The sequence below is a fragment of the Prosopis cineraria genome, unplaced genomic scaffold (genome assembly GCF_029017545.1).
Source record: "Prosopis cineraria cultivar Desert tree isolate PC_DT_omini unplaced genomic scaffold, ASM2901754v1 PC14, whole genome shotgun sequence".
Lineage (NCBI taxonomy): Eukaryota > Viridiplantae > Streptophyta > Magnoliopsida > Fabales > Fabaceae > Prosopis > Prosopis cineraria.
Genome location: NW_026555345.1, coordinates 20,090,606 through 20,100,804, shown reverse-complemented (window position 1 = coordinate 20,100,804; position 10,199 = coordinate 20,090,606).

Sequence of the window (10,199 nt, the reverse complement as noted above, 5' to 3'; positions counted from 1 at the left end):
ATCTTCATAAGGACTTAAATTAATCACATTATCGTGTGGGATAATAAGTCCTCGCAGATATAGTGATTCTCAATTTCTATATTAAATAAATAATTTTTGCAAATAATCACATAATACAATTTAGAAAAATTAATTAATCAAATTAATGAATTTAAGTTGTAACCACATTTACCAATTATATCTTAGTCATGTGAGATTTTTAAATCTCCGTAGACTTCTAAGATAATCGTATTATCATATGAGTCAATAAGACTCTGCAGATATAACGATTAAGTTTTTAAAATATATATATATAAGTTACATATTAAATTAATTAAATTAAAGACGTATTTAAATTTAATTCCTTTATCGTGTGAGATTTTAGAATCTCTGTAGATATTTAGGATAATCATATTATCGTATAAGTCAATAAGGTTATATAGGTATGATGATTAAAATTCTTTAAAAACATATATACATAATTAAGTGAAATTATTATTAACACTTAAAGATATACATAATAATATAAATAAATAAATTAAATGGCCAAACTCTTTTATCGTGTGAGATTTCAGAATCTCCGTAGATATTTAGAGCAATTGCATTATCATATGAACCAATAAGGTTCTGTAGGTACTGCGATTAAAATTCCCAATCATAAACATAAAGAAAAATAATTTAAACTCTTTTCTTTCTTTATTCCAAAAATTCAAAAATGGAGAAAATAATTAAAATTAAATTACCTTTTGCAATTTAAAACACACATATCAAAATTTCAAAAATTTTTTTATTTGCAAAATGGTGAATTATTTCTAATTAATTTCTCTTTAAAAAAATATTTTCACCAACAAACTTTTAAGCCCGAACTGCGTGGACTTTGATCCCCATCACAGGGTATGTAAGCCTCAGAGTTAGATTCTGAGTCAAGTCCGTCCTCCCTCGTAAATAAATAAACATTTCTCACATAATTCTTATCATTTTTTGAAACACATGAATACAAAGGGATAATTAAAATAATTATAAAAACCATATTAAAAGAGCACAATAAACTTCAGGTAACCGTTCTGACGAATGGGTGTTGTGGGGTGCCTAACACCTTCCCCACACTCAACCGACTCCTGAACCTATTTTCTATTTCCGCAGACCACCCTTATCCTCCTTTTAATCGGTTTCCCAAGATTTACCTCAAAATCTTAGTGGCGACTCCTCGTTCGATCCGGTTCCCGCCGCAAAGGCCGGGACCTCCGCTCGCATTTTTTTCAGGTGCGATAGTGAAGATGCAATAAAACATTTGATCTAGAAATCAAAAATACACATACACATGGCCATACAATTATAATAAATGCATGATCAAGACACCACCTTATAAACTCTTTATTTTCTTAGACTGAATCTGTGGGTTGACAATTCAATAGAATTAAGACCATGTGACTGGATTGGCTCAAGCTTACCAATCATAGAAGGCAACCCTAGCCAAAGGCACCTTTACCTATTATGGATCACAAATTCCCACCGTTCTCTAATTCCAGAGGTGTTGCATGGCCAATCTATGTCAAATCGTACTAGCACTTTCAAACAAGATGGATTGTACACTAGAGCTTTCACTGTGCCAGTATATCATTTGGATTTCATACAATGTCTTCTAACAACTTTAGGGTGAACTCTCACCCTCTCACAATAATCATGCTCAAACATTTCCATATATAGTCATGCATAAGTAAGTTATTCTCAAACATTCATTTCCATGCTAAATCATATAATTTCGCAAGTATATACACACATATATATGGGATTCAACATAAAATCTTTCAAAACCTCAAATATGAAACCCTCAAGTATATACACATTCCACTTTACTTAGGGTTTCTAAATTTTGATCATTATACTAACAGTATATTAGTTCAAAATAATAAGGGAAGTAATTTTTGCAATTCCACACAACCATCCAAACACATAAATAATAAATGTAGATCATCCGATTAACTCAAGCTTTTTATCATTAAAAAGGTTAATGTGGTCAAGTATTAGCTCCACAAGTGTCCACTAGCTTACAAACATCTAATCAATATTTAATCTACAAGATTAAATGCTGATCAATAATGAGAATTCTAATTAAACCCTTTTTTAGCCTAATTTGGGTACCTAACTATACCCAAATCTCACTTTAATACTACTAACACTTCAATACACTCCACTAATTTTTTTTTATACCCAAACACTTAAACAAATATAAATCTTTATCCATATTGCTTTCAAACTCTCAAATTTCACTTAGGGTTCGTCCAAACTCTAACAAAAAATTTTAAATCACTATAAAATCATTAAACCTAGGTTTATAAGCTTGATTTAGCTCTTAAAACCTTAACTAAACTAGTAGGTTTGGTTATAATCCAAGGAAACCAAAATCAAGCCCCATAATACCCAAATCTATAGAAATTTCATATAAAAGAAGAGGGAGAGGTATAGGAAGCTTACCTAATGATGATTCTTGTTCAAAATGCCTCTAAAATTATCTAAGAACGAAGCCCTATCACCCATAAGCTCTCCCTTCGTCTCCTATCTTTTGTTTTCTCTTTTATTTATCTTGAAGATTAGACGTAACTCACGTTTGATATATTTTAAAAGTAGGCAATGCGTCACGACATAAGGTGCGTGCGTTATGGCACATGGCACAACAAAGCCATATGCCCATTTTGGCCACCCTCTTGAGCCCAGTTGACCCAAACATTATCTTAGCTCATTTCCAAAGCTACCTATAACATCCTAAATTTTAACCCTTAAAAACTATTTACTAACTAAGGGTAAATTAGTTATTAGTAGATTGATTATCGTTTCAATGTTGGTTGATATTTTATGTTGATTGGCTATTATATTATTAGGATTGAAGAGTAAAATAGCAATTCAAGGAGAAATGCACGAGCATAGGTAAGATTGAACTCACTATGCCACATGCCATAGTAGAAGCTGCATGCACCGTGGTGCATGGCACAAAATTTTACTTAAAGGCTAAGTTAGATTATGAAACCAGAAAAATAAGGAAGGGAAAAATGTGCATAAGCAGTGAGAAGAGTTTTGCTCTACTAAGGCTTGCATTATCCAGTGATTAGGAGATTGCTTTGGCTAGTGACTTGTTGGGTAAGTATCGTACAATCCTAAGCTTTTTCTACCCCATTTTCATTAAATTTCATTAGTTGAGAAATTAAATCATGAAGTTTTAAGGTGGTATAATCTAAAGAAAAGGTTTAAAATGGGCTATCAAATACGAAGCTAAGGTTTTGTGACTAATCTAGAGTTGAATAGTTGAGCTTTGAGGATTTAAGCTCAATTAGCCTAGAACGTTAGGTTAAAATGGAAAAGTTAGGTGAATAAGTAGGTTAGGAGGTTATTATGGTGACTAACTTGTAAGGCTAATGACTATAGACAGTGGACTTATAAATTCAAAGTGGTCTAATTGAACTATTTTGTATGTTATGAGATTTAGTTTAGCAGAATTAATGCCTATACTAAGTGTCAAGAATTGACTTGAGGACATTATATTAGTGGTTCTAGTGAGCAGTTGAGTAACCAAAGTAAAAGCTTGAGTGTCTGGTAGATGGAGATAGAGTGGGTGAGTTAGATCTAGTATGGAAGCACATGATCGAGGTTCTTCAGCTTTAAGCGTGGTGTGATTTGAGGAAAAAGAATGGTTTCAGAGAAGAGGTGATTGGAGATGGCAATTAGAGATGGAGAAGGAAAAGATCACATATGAGAAGACATTGATGGATCCTCGAATGGAAAAAGAAAAGTATCAAAGTTAGGGCAAGAGAGATGTTAGGTTGCGGGAGGAAAAATAGGTTCAAAACGTGGATCGTGGCTCAAGTACCACGTTAAGAAACCAATATTGTTTTGAATAACATGAAATTCATTAAATAAGCCTCTTGGGCTGAAGATACAAAAATGAGGCACTTGCCTCAACTATTTTAAATCTAAAATGAAAAACCAAAACAATATATATAACCCAAGAAAAACACAAGAAATAAGAAGCAAAAGAAACAAGAACAAAGGCACGTAAACCCAAGACCCAAATAACACAGTCTACTCAAGCTAGACTAAATCGAAAACAATAATTACCTAAAACCCAATTATCCTTTAACTCTTAACAATCCACTTAACTTTTGATTCTATTTTAGCTATTGCTGCGAAATATAATTAGGATATGTTCCAAAGGGATGTTGATAATGCTTTTCTACAAGGGGACTTAAATGAAGAGGTATATATGAAAATACCTTTAGGATTTAGCAAACAGGGGGAGAAGAAAGTGTATAGGTTAACTAAATTGACGTATGGTCTAAAACAAGCTGTTAGGCAATAGAATGCCAAATTGTGTAAGGCTTTAATTGCTGGGGATTTGTTCAAAGCAAATTTGATTATTCCTTGTTTACTAAGAAGCATGAAAATGAGTTCATTGTTGTGTTAGCTTACATAGACTATTTGCTCATAACTAGAAATAGTACAAAAGGAATAGAGGAAATAAATAAATATTTGTAAAAGAGTTTCAAGATAAAAGATCTAGGTTTATTGAAATATTTTCTTGGCATTGAGATTGCTAAATCAACAACATGAATAATTCTCAATCAACGAGAGTACATTTTAGATTTGATAGCCACTACTGGTTTAGGTGCCTTGATAGATCATGTAACATTTGCCCCGAATGTTATCTAAAAATCACATAAATCAAATAAACTAATTGTGGTTAAGGATTTGATCCTCTAACCAACTTAAAAATAAATCATTTAAAACCTTAAAGAAAAAAATTATAGGTTCTACCTATAGCGCACGGAAGCAAGCTAAATGAAAGTGGAATAAAAAGATGTTATCATGACAGCATCAAATTACTATCATGACAGCCCTCTTGGGCCAACTTTCAAGAGATGCCGTTCTGCCATTCAACCACCGATCGAAGTGATTTTAAATCTCACACATCACATTCAAAGGGTACTATAAGTGTACCAAATTTTAAAAAGATCCAACGGTTGGATTAAAAATTAGACATGCTAAAAGATTGGTTATTTAGCTATCATGATAGCACCTTCAGACTAACTTTCTGGGTGCACCATTTCATCATCTGACCTTTGATTGGAGTGATTCTAAAGCCCACATGTCACTTTTAAATAGTACTATTAGCATACTAAATTTTAGAAAGATCCAACAGATGGATTGAATTTCGTGTATATTGCAACATCAACAATTATTGCTGTCATGACAGCACTTTTGTTGTCATGACAGCTCCTCCGGACCAAATTTCAGAGTGTGCCATTTCTCTGTCCGGTATCTGATCGATGTAATTCCAAAGCTCACACAAAGATTATAAAAGGTTTTACTTGTGACCTAAATTTTAGAGAAATCCAACGGTCAGATTAAGATTTGGACACCTGGATGCAAAAGTACAGTTTTTTGGTAAAAACCATTTTCAAAATTGTCCAAATCTCATCCTAATGGTCACAAACCTGTGGGAACACTTTGAACATGTCAAATAGGACTAACAACACTTGATAGAATATTTAAATGATAGAAAAACCCTTTATACCAAAATTTGACCACTCGGGTGCCATTTCCCAAAATGGACTCTAAACCCCCAAAATGCACAAATCACACAAGAGTGGCCAAAAACTATTCTAAATATCATATACATATATGAATACACACGCTAAACATTTTTACTTGGCTCAGAGATCTCTGTGGGGCCCACGCATCCACTCTCTCTATCCAAGGTGTATGTTTGCCTGTAGCACACCATTTGCAATGCAACCACTTTGCATTTGCTTGTGGAATCACATATATACCAAAATAAATATTTGCTTGTAGTGGAGACTTGGTCTACTAAATAAATCTATCAAAACCACACACCATAGCCAAGTTTCCTAGCCATAAGTCTACAAACAAACAAAAATTTATACACAAGCCATACAATCCACACATACTCACACACATATACATAATCATATCCTACTGGCACCCTAATCCTAAATATATTACAATAGATTTGCTCAAAAGAAAGGGGTTGTAGTTCTTTACAATTCACAAACAACCCCTAACTCTGCTCCTTTCCCCATCTTCCACTGGTTCCTTCGCCTGGACCTAAAAATATTGAAAAGAAAGGGGTGAGACAACCACAGTCTCAATAGCGGAGAAATCTATATTCTTTATTACAAGGAAAGCCATGGTCAAGTAAATAAATAATAGATTCAAAATAACATATAATTAACTAATTAAAATGCTTGAATGCATAGATAGGCCGATATAGCCTTTCTTAACCAATAGAATGCCCCTTGGTACTCTTTAACTTGTAGGTAAACCTTGTACCCACTGTACCTCCACAGCCACAACATATAAACCAAGGCATAATTTGATCCACCGAGTCGTCTGTGCCCCTTCGACGTGAATCCTGAGCAGTTAAAGCTACCTCCCTCCCAGAGCCAGCCCGACTTACTCTCTATGTGAGGGCTACCTGGCTTAGGCACTTAACCTCACACTTCATATGCCGGATTCCCTCTCCTACTGAGAGGCGTCGAATACTCAATCCACTAACCACTTTAGTGTATTGAGCCCACAATACAAAAGGAAACATTGAGTATTGACAGTGAGGCATAGAGTATCACAAGACCACATCTCCCCATTAGTGAACTCCCACCGAGATCATGCCTCCTACCCTTTTCTACCTTTCCCGAGTATTGACCACTTCAACACTCAAGGTAGTATAACACTCATAATTCATCCCTTAAGCGGTTCCTTAGCCTATCTAAGGTACCAAATCTAGTTGCACTTCCCTAAGTGCAACTCATTTATTTTTTTATGATCACAATGCATGCTAATAATCTTATTTCCATAGGCAACATCATTATTAAATAGATAGTAACATACATGCATTATTATTAAAGCAATACCCCATAAACCCTTCTAAAACATATTTTATTTGCATTCAATTGTTTAAAACATGTAATGCATGCTAGATACTATTATCTACTCAAAAATAGCTAAACAAAGTAATAAGAAATATAAACTTCCCTATTACCTCAACCCTTTAGTATCAAAAGGATTCTTCTTGTACAAAATGGGACTTGGCTTGTTCCTTAACTTCTGAACAAATTCCACCAACAATCCCTACAACATATAAGTGATCCACATCACTTATCATGACAAATAGCATTAATGAAGACTATAACTCATACCATACAACTTGAGTCAATGAGTCATAATCCATCCTAATGGCCCATATATTAAACCAATCATTCACATAATACTATTTAACCACCAAAACTATTTATTAGCCATCACTAGGCTAATTTCCAATTTATATAATTTTTATCAATAAAAAACCTTCACTTAGTGTCACCAACTTTCACCATTAGCCCTTATAATGAAAACCAAACCTTAATTTAAATCTTATTGGGCTCAAATAGCAAAATTATAATTAAATTAATAGACTTAAAGAGCAAAAATCTAATCTCTCAGGGTTCAATTTGGGCCCAAAACATCTCTTTTCATTCAATTATCCACTCAAAACATTAGAGCATCATATAGAAACTCAAGACAATCTCCCAAGGACCTAAAGTAACTAAAGTTTACAAGAGTAAAGCCTTTGGGATCAAAATCCAGAAATTCTCTCTTCCAAAAATTGAAGAAAATCAAGAGGAAGGGAAGAGGATTGAAGTAAGGAGTTTACCTATCGTGTAGCTGAGCTTGCAACGGTCGTAAAACCTCTTAAATCCAAGCCTAACTCCCTCTCTTTCTCTTCTCTTCTTCCTCTCTCCTATTCGTGCATTTCTTTCCTTGTTCATTTTCTTCATTTTTTGCATCAGTTTTGGTCTTTAAATTGCTGATCTAACACTTTGGGAAAAATTACAATAAAGGGCCCAACATTTTTTATTATAACGTAAAAGCCCAGGTTAACTTTGGTAATTTTTCTCATAGTTAAAAATCAAATAAAACCAAAATTTTGCTGAGAAAAATTCAAACTCTAGACCTCTATCAAATTATTCTAAATTTTAATTTAATTATAGATATTTTATTTTATTTTTTAAAAAATAAATTCAAGTTTTAAAGCTTTTGGGATGTTACAGATCACATACGTTACACACTTTTATTTGTCAATTAGGACCCTTTTATTAATGATTTATCACCTTAAAGTACACATATTGCATTAGATTTGAAATTTTGCCTAAGTTTTTAGGTTTAGTACACTAGGGGTATTTTGGTCTAAAAAATTAACTTTTAGACAATGTACATCAAAAATTAACAAAGTAAATTTTATGTCCAGTTGATGAGTGGTTAAATTATATTTTTAAAATTTATTTTAGTTTGAGAGTAATTAAATAAAAAGTCAACACTTTCTAAAGTTTCTTAATTTGACCTAGTTTTCAGTTTGCCTTTATGTGAAAATTCTTATATAATTTTGTACAACCTAAAACTTGGTTATTTTAATAAATTCTCTCTTCTAATTATGAATTTATTTATAAAAATTAATTAAATTTTATTATGTCACATGCTATTTAATTGAATTATGTGATTTATGTGACATAGGTGGCATGTGACTTGTGCATCAATTGGGCAATTAAGGTCAACACTTCTAGAGGTCAAAGGCTAGAGCAAGGGGTGTGATTTGTGATTATTTGAGGGACTAAATCATCCTTAAAAATGTGGATGACATATGGCAAATTAGGCACACTTTAGAATATCTATAAACTAATAGGAAGGTGCCACCTTGTTATTGTGATGAGGCTCTCATTTTCATTTTAATTTCTTTTCCTATTTTTTAATTTGTTCTTCAAATGAGGGAAACACCTTAGAGCATGCACACAGCCCTGGTTTTCAAATTAACACTCATTCTTTTATCTTTCACAATTTCTCTCTCTTGTTCTTGTTATTCTCCATTTTCTCCTCCTTCTCTCTACACACACCGCCACATCCAACCCTATTTCTCCCTCATTTCACCATCAAATCCACTCAATTCTTCCAGTATTCTTTTTATCTCTCAAGGATGACCATAACCCACTCAATTGGAAGGAGATTCGAGCTTAATTCATCAAGACTATGGAGCTAATGCCACAGCCACATGGTGTTGATGGAGGAAGCAAAGTGCTATTGATGTTTTCTGGCTAGAATCTCTATGGAATCCTAGGGGACAGTTGATGGAAGAGGAGTTTTGAAGTTTTAACTTAGCTAAGCTCAACTATTTCTTCATCTTATTACAATTTTAGTAGAATACTATAACTACTGTTGATTGTGGTTCAATTTGACTTTAGTTTCATAGTTGTTTGTAATTTATAATGTCAAAATAAGATTGTTTAGTTGAATTTCATGCTCTTGTTGCTGCTGGAATTTCAGCCTCCTCATGAATTTACATTGTAATATATGATTTCAATTGGTGAATGTCTTGTATAAACCTAACATGTAATTGTGTGGTGAATACTTGATGAGTTGCTTAAGTTTTCATAGTTTTAAACTTAGGTACAGCTTTGAGTAGTGGCAATCAAAAATGAATTTTAACTAAACACTTAATTAATTCTAGTGCTAAGCTAGTAAGATTACCTAAGGGCTTGTAATAGCACTTGGGGAATTGAATTATTGAAGCTAGGATAATTGAGATAGTTGTCTTAGGTAAATACATTTTTCAACCAAGGAAGAGGAGTTGAGTGAGCTGCCATGTTTGATTAGAAATTATGATTCTTCTATTAGCAACACCTTAAGGTTCCTTCTATAATTGGGAAGCCACTTCATTCACAATTAGGTTTAGTTTGTTAGTTTAATTCACTAGATAATCATGTTAGCAATTAGATAATCAACTTCAAACTTTAGGAGATTGATCTTACTAGATAACTTTAATTAGACTTAAAACCATTCCTTAGGAGGTGATCTATGGTTGGACCTATATTGCATTAGGGTTAACTTTAGTTTAATCTTGAGGGCAAGTAATAATTCCTATCAGTTTCCTTTTCCTTTTTTTGTTAAATATGATTCTATATACATACATACATACATACATATATATATATATATATATTTACTCATGCCCAGAAATCAAAGGCATTTGCCCCAACTTTTAATTCTCAGTCTAATCCTAATCTGACCCAAGCCTTTATCAAATTATTCTAGGGTGTAAAAACCCATAAGTTCATCCCAAATTAATATTAACTTAATCAAATTTTAAATTACTAAATTATCCTTAATTTAATAGATTTTAA